Raw genomic sequence first — 11,457 nt, 5'->3', positions numbered from 1 at the left:
TCGAGCCACAAGAAGTGATTCAAGAAATTAGAAAGTCACTAGTTCAGCATCTTCTAGGATCGATCGCTCAATGAAAAGAGTACCCGAAGAAGGTGTTGGATAAATTATGGTCCTCATTCATGGTATATAATCGTTTATCATAGCTAATGCGTTTCATATTTAATTTTTTGTTATAGTCATGTATACTAACTTTCTGAAATTATTTATACGCTTCGAATCGCGACTACAAAGGAGAAGTAGGACGCAAGGCTAGTGTGGCAGAAGGTGGTTGCCAGTTGATTTGCCGACATGCTTCAAAATATGAAGACTGCAACAATAAAAGCAGCTGGTGGGATAGATGATCCACTGCAGTGAAAGGGCCATGACCCTTCTACTATCAGATCAGATTATTGGGATGCAATGTGCGCCAAGTGGGTGAGCCATGAATTTTGAAACCGCTCAGCAAAGGCTGCACAAAACCGTGCGAAGATGCCCGATGCCCATCTATACATAGGTGGTTCTAAGACTTTTGGGAGCCACAAGAAAAAAGTGGTAACTCATCAAAAAATATATATATATATATATATATATATATATATATATATATATATATATATATATATATATATATATATATTGTCAAATTTACAAGTATTTCTGCATACTTTCTAATTGATTTTTTTATCATTTAACCTTGCAGGAAGCCGAAAATGGAGGCATTGTGCCTTACAAGGATGTGTTTGTTGAAACACATAAACGTAAGAGCACAGGAGAATTCATATCAGAGAAGACAAGAACGACAATGATATGTATTTATTATATTAATAAATATTATAATATATAAGTTACCATAAATTACATTATCATAAACATTGTAATTCTTAATTATTAATTTATACTGTAATCATTACTTTGTAGGAGTCATACGAGCAACAAATGGTAGAGCGATATGGCGATGACTCCACTCAGCATCTGCCTTTTGATCTTGCAGCATGGGTGACTACAACCGGTGAACCCAAAAAAGGTTGTGTGTTCAGGTTTGGGAGTAATATGAACACCATACCAGTCGTTGCCTCCCACAACCAGGGCTCTCAGAGTTCTCCCGCCAGCATTATCTCCCAACATCCGATTGACCTTGCTATTTCTTGGGATGATGTCTGTCAGCTTCTTCGGAACACAATGCGTGACTTTTTACATGAAGTCTTTCCCAACCTTGTCCATAATGAGTTATGTAATTTTTTTGGGGACATGAGAACTTTGTTTGCATTCAACATGAGCTTCGGTGCCCGTTAGGTATAAAGTTTTATGTCATTTGTTCCATGTCGTTAGATTTCAAGCTAGTATATGCATGATTGAATACATATATGCATGATTGAATCACTATGAAATTTTATTGATAGCATTAGAACACATGTATGCATGATTGGATCACTATAAATTTTTTTGACAGCCTTAGAACACATATATGCATGATTGAATCACTATGAATTTTTTTTGACAACCTTAGAACACATATATAAATGATTTAATCAATATGAATTTTTTTTGACAACCTTAGAACACGTATATGCATGATTGAATCACTATTAAATTTTTTGACTGCCTTATAACACATATATGCATGATTGAATCACTATGAAAGTTTTTTGACAACCTAGGAACGCATATAAGCATGATTTCATCACTATGGTTTTTTTTTGACAACCTTAGAACACATATATGCATGATTGAATCACTATATTTTTTTTTGACAAAATTAGAACATATATAAGCATGATTGAATCACTATAAAATTTTTTTATAACCTTAGAACACATATATGCATGATTAAATCACTATAAATTTTTTTGACACCTTTAGAACACATATATGCATGATTGAATCACTATAAAATTTTATGACACCCTTAGAACACATATATGCATGATTGAATCACTATTATTTTTTTTTGACAACCTTAGAACACATATATGCATGATTGAGTTACTATGTAACTTTTTTGACAACCTTACAATACATATATGCATAATCTAATCACTATGACCTTTTATTGACGACTTTAGAACGCATATAAGCATGATTTCATCACTATGGTTTTTTTTTGACAACCTTAGAACACATATATGCATGATTGAATCACTATATTTTTTTTTGACAAAATTAGAACATATATAAGCATGATTGAATCACTATAAATTTTTTTTATAACCTTAGAACACATATATGCATGATTAAATCACTATAAATTTTTTTGACACCTTTAGAACACATATATGCATGATTGAATCACTATAAAATTTTTATGACACCCTTAGAACACATATATGCATGATTGAATCACTATTATTTTTTTTTGACAACCTTAGAACACATATATGCATGATTGAGTTACTATGTAACTTTTTTGACAACCTTACAATACATATATGCATAATCTAATCACTATGACCTTTTATTGACGACTTTAGAACATATATAAGCATGATTTCATCTCTATAAATTTTTTTTGACAACCTTAGAACACATATATGCATGATTGAATCACTATATTTTTTTTGACAAAATTAGAACATATATAAGCATGATTGAATCACTACAATTTTTTTTTGATAAACTTAGAACACATATATGCATGATTGAATCACTATAAAATTTTTTGACACCTTTAGAACACATATGCATGATTGACTCACTATAAAATTTTTATGACATTCTTAGAACACATATATGCATGATTGAATCATTAGTATTTTTTTGACAACCTTAGAACACATATATGCATAATTGAATCACTATATAATTTTTTGACAACCTTACAATACATATATGCATGATCGAATCATTATGAACTTTTATTGATAGCCTTAGAACACATATATGCATGATTGAATCACTATAAAATTTATTTGACAACCTTAAAAAACATATATGCATGCTTGAATCATTATGACATTTTTTTGAAAACCTTAGAACACATATCTGCATGATTGAATCACTATGAATTTTTTTGTCAGCTTTAGAACAAATATATAAATGATTGAATCAATATGATTTTTTTTTGACAGCCTTAGAACACATATATGCATGATTGAATCACTATAATTTTTTTTTGAAAACCTTAGAACACATATATGCATGATTGGATCACTATAAATTTTTTTTGACAACCTTAAAACACATATAAGCATGATTTCATGACCATAAATTTTTTTTGACAACCTCTGAATTCTGTTAATGTCCTTCACTTTATTGCTAGTCTATGTGTCATTCAACCATGTTACTTTGATTGCCTTAGATTAGGTGCATTGCATATAATTTATTTCATTATATTTTGTTTATCAATACTAACATTTTGATTCTCTTGTAGGATGCTGGAGATGATCAGCGTAGAGGAGCTGATGGAGACATGGATGGAGGGGCAGATCGAGACAATGAAGAGGATGATGCTCAAAATCTTGGCGAGGATTAGCTTCATGTGTTGCATTTATTTCACGTACTTGTTGTTTCAAACGAAACTCTTTGTATATGTTCACTTGTAACTAATTAGAACTTGGTGAGCATTATACTGGGTTGTTAAATTTGTTTCACCTGCTTTGTATATGTATTTTTTATGTGCACTTTGTTTTTTATACACAGGTTATATAAATTGTATAACAAGAATTTTTTTCTCGATATTTATATTTCAAACAAAATTGTTTTTTTTTTAAAATTTTGTGACAGATTAACAATGGATATTATTCGTCGCTAATATTTGTTGCCAAATTAGCGACAAATATTTATTTGTCTAAAAAACTGAATCAGCCGATGTTTTGCAATGGAATATAATCTGTCGCTAATCCATCGCTAAATTTGTGACAAATATTAGATACAGATACGTATTCGTCGTTACATTTTAATGACGGATTATCGACGAATATGTATCTGTCGCAAAACCAAATCTGTGCTTATGTAGCGATGGATCATGACATTCGCTAATCCATCGCGAATTAGCGACAAATCAATTTTGTTGCTAATTAGCGACCAGGAAGTTACGACGAACGCTATCCATCGCCGATCCGTCACTAAATAGTTTAGAGATGGATTAGCGTCGGATAACATCCGTCGCTAATCCGCATAATTCTTATAGTGATTGTTTGTGTTCTAAAGACCTAGAAATTTGGTCCATGGGATTATACGAAGACATGTTTTGTCTCACTCGATAATTTACTTTTTCATATCCACAGTCTTAGGCAGATTAAGGTTGTCATTATACATGGACTTGGGATTTTAGACAGATTGGATTTGGACTCTTCTGATGTTTGTATTTTGCTTTATAAACTCTGTATTTCATTAATAAAATGAATAAAATTGTTTTGGTGTGAAATAAAATGTTTGGTTTGATTTAGTTTCTATATTTGTGATACACCCGAGTTAGAGATAGTTTTGAAATGTTTCGAAAAAGACTTTTGTTGTGTTTTAAAGATGTGTTATAAAAGAAAAATAAACCCAAAATTCGGGTTATGCTAGTCGAGGGATATGGGTCTCCCGTTCCCAAATCAATCCTCATTCTCCCTATCCCCCTACCTTTTTTTTGTCACTAACTCTCTCTCTCTCTCTTTTGGCCTCCATGCCTCTGCTCTCCCCCGTGACCCCACTTGTGGCCCCCTCTCAGTGGCTCTACCCCTACTTGTGACCCCACAACTGGCTCTCTCTTTCTCTCGCTCTCAATTCACTCAAACATTTAGGTTTACGTATTTTTGTGTTTTTCTAATTAGCAATTAGGTTTTTAATGAGATGTATATTAATTATTTTTTTTGTATTTTTAATCAACATTTTACATATCCACATGCTTGATTTCAGTTAGAAATTTGAGACTTTTGTTATTTTTTTTATTAGTTTATATATAAAAAATGTTAATGATGTTTGTTAGGTTTAAGGTTTTTATTTAGTTTTATTTTTAAATAGAATAAATATCTAATTAGATTTTATATTTTTTGTTTTTGAATAATATTTATATTTTATTTTTAAATAAGATAAATATTTAATTTAAGTATTATATATATATATATATATAAATTAACATTAAACATGATTCTACATGTTTGAATAATATAAATGCATAATTGATGATGCAAGAATTAGGGTTTCGATTAACATTTAGGTGTAAAGTTTTTTTGTGTTAGTTTTCAAAATTAGTATTTAGGTTTTTAATGATATGTATATTAATTAATTATTTTTATATTTTTTAATCAACATTATACATGATTCACATGCTAGATTTTAGTTAAAAATTTGTGGGTTTTGTTATTTTTTGTTTCAATTAGTTTATGTATGAAAACTATGAATGATGTTTGCCATGATTGATGTTTTTATTTATTTATTTTTAAATAACATGAGTATTTTATTAGGTTTTATAGTTTTTTATGTTTTTTTGAATAAAATTTTAATTTTTATTAAATAAAATTTAAAATTAGGAGCATATACTTTTTTTAATTATTTATAAAACATTTATGACATCCTTTGTAGAATTTTTGAAAAATTAACTAATTAATTGGTTATTTATTTGTAGGATGTGTGTTCTTTTGCCACGTTTTGTTGAATGCATTTGAAGATGGAAACTTGATCTTATTCACACTGAATTATTCATGCAAAGTACTTTTTTTTGTCTTTATATCAAACAAAGCTAAATTCTAAAACATACAAGTATGTAATGGTACTGTGCAATTCTTAAATAATTTTTTTCATTATTTAAAACATGTTTAGTTTCAACCAAGGTACGATAATGATGAATATAACACTGTATTCCTCAATTTGTCTAGTGCAATTTATTGTCATAGAAATTATTTTTCTTTTTTATAGTGCATTTGTGCCCACCCTAGCTTAAATTCTTAGCGCAACTATAGTTAAATAAAAGCCTGTATTGCTGTGAATCAGCCAATTTAAGCTGATTCATACGGTATCTGCTAAAAATCTATTTGCAACAACTGATTCATCTTATTTTTTTAATATCTTTAAACAAAGTTTAAAATAGTTTTTAATATTATTTTAATTTTACCTTTCCACCTGTATCTGAGATGCTCCAGCCACAATGGCAGCTTCTCCTTGAATAATAATAAAAAAACTGATCCTTTGTGATATTTCGAATTTGTATTGGGTCATACATATCAACACTTGTGTGTCAATGGATCGGGGGTTTGGTTAAAAAGATAGGGTTTGATTATTTATTTTGGTCGAACCCATGAGGTCCGATTATTAAATGGGTTGGGTATGGATTATGAAATTTTATACCAAACTCAGGCCCGAGCTGAGTTCCGATCAAGATCCACAAGTTTTTCAATGTAAAAAACTTAAAAATAAATTTTTTATCAGGTATATATAGAACTGGGTATGATTTTTCATATGAAAAAACCGATCGAACTCGAATCCGATACCCACATCACTTAATCAGATCTGAGTTTGGATCCACCCATTTTAGCGGGGTCCGGACCATTGACAGCCCTAATCAACAACCACACTAACCAGTGCCTCCACAATCCCCATATATAGAGCCAGCTAGTTACTCTAGGTTCCCATGCCAATAATTTCAATTTTCTTACCAATCAAACTAAGACCAGTAAACGAGCGAACACCAACTTGGCTTATGTCTTGTGTCGAGCCAGCTCATGAAAAACTTGAGCTAAACAAGTCGAGCACGAGCTAGCTCATTTACATAAAAATATACTTTTTAAGAGTTGAAAATAATAGAATTTGGACTTTAAACCTATCAAGTCAAGGTCAAACTTCAAACTTGTAAGCAACAAGATTTGAACCCTTAACTTATTGCGTGCAAGCTGAACGCTTCAACCATCTTCACTACTTTATAATATAAAATATTTTTATTATTAACCAACAAACCTATACGAGTTGAGTCAGCCAAACATCTGTTTGTTCATGCTTGAGTTTTACGAGTCTATTTCACGAGTTCGAACGAGTTCTTTAAGAGCCGAACCACTAGTGGCTCATCTCGTTTAGCAGCCCTAAAAGAGAGGGGCCCGGGTGCATCGAAATGTTTTACACTGTAGGTGTCAAAATAAGGCAATAGTCACAATTAGGGGTGTCAACAGGTCGGGTTTGGTTCGAACCCAGGTGAAACCAGATCTGGTCCCGATTTTCAGGTATGTCATTGAGTCCGAAATAGAGTCTAATCGGACCCACCATGAGAGAAACCAAACCTGGACCTGATAAGAACTATATGAACCAGACCTGGGTCATACTCGGTAAAACGATAATTTTTATCATTTTTACATTGAAAAAATGTGGATCTTAATCGGAACTCGGGTTGGGCCCGGGTCTGGTATAAAATTTCACAAACTATACCCATGTCCATGTATTAATCAGACCTTCAAGTGCAGATCCGGGTCTTAATTGGAAGTCGGGTTGGGCCTTGGGCCCAGGTCTGGTATAAAATTTCACAAACTATACCTGAGTCCATGTATTAATTGGACCTTCAGGTCTGGACCTGGGTCTTAATTTGGTCTTGTTATTTATCACCGAACCCTGTAAGGTTTAGTTTGGGTCGGGTTTGGGTAAACCCGACCCAATGACACCCCTAGTCACCATGTCACCTTTCTACATGTGATGTGTCTGAGATGCTTATAATGGTAAGTTCTCCTTCAATAGCACAAAAACCTGATCCTTCGTGACGTTTCTAAACTGTACTGGTCATACATTCACAATAACCAGTGCATCCACAATCCCATAGCTGGCTAACTCTAGGTTCCCATGTCAATGATTTTTTATTTTCTTACCAATCAAACTAAAGTCTATATTCCTTAATTTGATCAACTGGTGGAGGCAACAAGATCTCATTTCTTTTTCTTTGGATAACAACAACAACAACTACAACTACAACTACGCCTTCATCCCAAAACAATTGGGGTCAGCGATATGAACCAAAAAATAAATTCATTTTGGGTCTTCCACATGAATCCTTTTCCTCCAATCATTTCTATCCAACGCCATGTCCTCGGTGAGGTTCAAAGCATTCATATCCTTTCCTATCATCTCCATCCAAGTCTTCCTAGGCCTACCCCGACCTCTTTTAACTAATATATTTTCCCATTTCTCCAACCTTCTAACTGGAGCATCATTAGGCCTTCGCCGAATATGTCCAAACCACCGTAAACGATTCTCTCGCATCTTATTTTCAATGGGTGCAACACCTACCTTCTTACGTATCTCTACGTTCTGAATCTTATCTTTTATTGTATTTTCACACATCCATCTAAGCATCCGCATCTCAGCTACACTCATTTTTTGAATATGATGTCTCTTGGCAGCCCAACATTCCGTACCATATAGTAAAGCGGGTCTAATAGTCGTCCTATAAAACTTTCCCTTCAACCGCAATGGCATTCTACGATCGCACAGCACTCCAGTAGCACTTTTCCATTTCATCCACCCAACCTTTATCCTATGATTTACATCTCCATCAATTTCTCCATACTTTTGAATGATGGATCCCAAATATTTGAAATAATCATTCACCGGTATATCTTGCTCACCAAGCTTCACTACACTCCCATCACTACTTTGTTGCTTACTAAACCGACATTCCATATATTTAGTCTTACTCTTACTCAACTTAAAACCTCTAGCTTCCAATGTCTGTCTCCATAATTCTAACTTAGCATTAACCCCAGCTCTAGACTCATCAATCACAATAATATCATCAGCAAACAACATACACCACGGTACATTGTTGATGTGGTACGGAACTAAGGATGTAAACAGTTTGGATTCAGATCCGATGTGGCCAATACTACATTCAACTAATTGAATGTTGGTTAAAAGGATTCCCATTCAAATGGTGAAAAGCTCATACAAGATCCGCTTTCTTACATATAAACGGATTTGAATATTGGTCTGAATAGCAAAAAAATCAAAATCATATCCTCATCCGATTATACTCAGATACAGTTTTAGCTAAACAAATGCAATTAAATGGAATCCAATTTAGTCAGATATTAGATAAAATTCGAATTCATTGACATCCATATAAGGAGCTCTAGAAATGAACTAAGAGGTCGTTCTCCTCGCGCCTTGAGCATGTCTACACATATTATTGCGTCCGTACATGGCCCAGCTAGCTCTTGGGACATATGTTGCCAATTCCATGTGTGTCATAAAGACATGGATGGAACACAGCATCAATTATTTGGATACAATAATTAAGTAATGGGCTCCATCACAGCTGCAGGAATCACCTAGACTTTTTAAATTCTTTTTTTTGATGAATCCCCCCATGAACTCAATACCAATATTGAATTTTTAGAATTTTTATATTGTTAAACTTTTTAACCAATCAGTAATTCTTAAACTTTTGCCTATTAATTACCTTTTAGGTGCTTTTTTAGTGGACACACCATGCAGTAATTGCCTACAATTTTTTATTTTATTTTTTGTTGCTGACTCTGACTTCAACATTCTTTGCAAAGCTGATAAAAAAACTTCCTATGTTTCACAATTGTACATAGTTATGCGTGTGCGCATGTGCAAAAATACTCTCTTTCTCTCTCTCTAGTGTGAATTATGGGAAGTATATCATTTATGGAAAATATTGTTTATGTACACCAACAACACCTTTTACTCCCATCTCTCACTATCACTATGTGACCTCTTATAACCAAAGCTACATCCATTAACGACATTATGGAAAAAGGAAAAAGAAAAAAAATCAAAAGAGAAAGAAAATAAGATTCTCCCCTAGTACAAACGTACACAAACCACACCATTACCAACCCCCACGCTATAAAATCATACCCCCACCCCCATTCTCATCATGAACTGCTTACACAACTGCAATCAGGTATCAATATTATCAGCCTTGTTCTCACTACCTTTTTTCCTTTGAATGGGGAAACATCTTATAGTTCAGTCCATGGAACTGGACAAGAGATCCAAGCACAACAAGGCAGTCCCAAAGGGTTGCTTGGCTATCAAAGTCGGGCTCGAGGAGGAAGGTCAACGCCGGTTCATCATTCCGATCTTCTACCTCTCCCATCCTCGATTCCGGCGGCTCCTGGAGGAAGCACAAGAGGTGTATGGCTTTCGCACACCGGGTCCGCTTCGAATTCCATGCTCTGTTGATGATTTCCTCCATCTCAAATGGCTCATTGAGAGTGAGCACACCTATTCTTGTTAGAATGACCAAGACAGCAAGTTTTTGAATGTGGGTGTCACTGCTCACCACCCTTGGACTAAAAATTCCAGGTTGGTGTAGATGGATTCTCATGTTTGAAATGTTTTTAGGAAGTTTTGACATAGTTGTACTTTCTGTATCAAGGCAATCATAACTTGCAGTAACAGCTTTCTGTAACTAATGAGCTCGGATGCCATGAACAAATCTTTTTCCGATTCTTTTTCTGTTTCTCTCTTTTAGGTTGACTGGGATATTTTATGTATCTTGTCCATCCCTATGTTATTGGTGCTTCGTTCATAAATAAAAACAAGTTTAAGTGCCATGTTCATAGCAGGAAATCAAGAGTAGATCCAATATTCCTCAAAAAAGAAAAAAAAAAGAGCAGATCCAACACATGGGTATCTGCATATGAAGAGTCGATCCAATAGATGTTTTTTTGGATTTAAAACCTGAAGAAACCTCACCCAGCAGGAAGACCTGGTTATGCTGGCTCAGTCTTTCATAGTGCCAGCAGCATAAAACTCCGAGGCTAGGACCCCTGCCCCTGGGGCCTATGCTATGCATTGGCTTGCGCAGAGGAGCGACGCTCATGGGAATCGAACCTTGACTGCCGGGCTTGCAGCCAAGGCCCCACCCCACTATGCAAACCCCCCTTGGGGCAGATCCAATAGATGGCTTGCTTATGAAAATCCAATAAAGTTATGCATGTTCTTGGTAATATCAATCGTGAAGAAAGGTTTCATAACCTTTTGTGATACCTTAGGCCCACGGGTGGTGTCCCTTGCTGCAAGGTTATACCTGTGCCTAACCCCGATAGGCAGGGGGGGACCTCAAGGATTTTATCAAACAGAGGCCAGCCAATGTTTAGACAGTGATGGGAGAGTTTTTCCGTTGGATTATTAAAAAAAAAATTGTGATACCAAACAGGTTATTAGACATCTGTGTTTTAATGAAAGTATTTAATTTTATAACCCATGGTTCAGTTTGCCTGGCAAGAACAAATCTAAATGAGAAGGTGCAGATGTTGTATGGTATGTATGTTTGGAGACTTGAGGACTGCACCATTTTTGCCTGGTGCCTCCAAGCACTAGTATTGACACCTTAGGCCTCCAACCTTTACATTTTCCGGCATATTTTCATTTGATGCCTTCCTGCAGACCATAGATTGAACTTTGTGGCAGTTCTAGCCAGACCAAGTTCGAGATCTTCTTTACCTTTGCTGTTTCAACTAATAGCCAAGATGCTGGAGTTCTTGAACTTGGTCGCATTTGCTGTGATGCCCAAACATACCTTTAACCGTCTCCTATAATGACATCTTA

The sequence above is a fragment of the Nuphar pumila genome, chromosome 17, assembly GCF_984573655.1.
Source record: "Nuphar pumila chromosome 17, dmNupPumi1.hap1.1, whole genome shotgun sequence".
Taxonomy (NCBI): Eukaryota; Viridiplantae; Streptophyta; class Magnoliopsida; order Nymphaeales; family Nymphaeaceae; genus Nuphar; species Nuphar pumila.
This window is presented reverse-complemented; position numbering follows the sequence as displayed.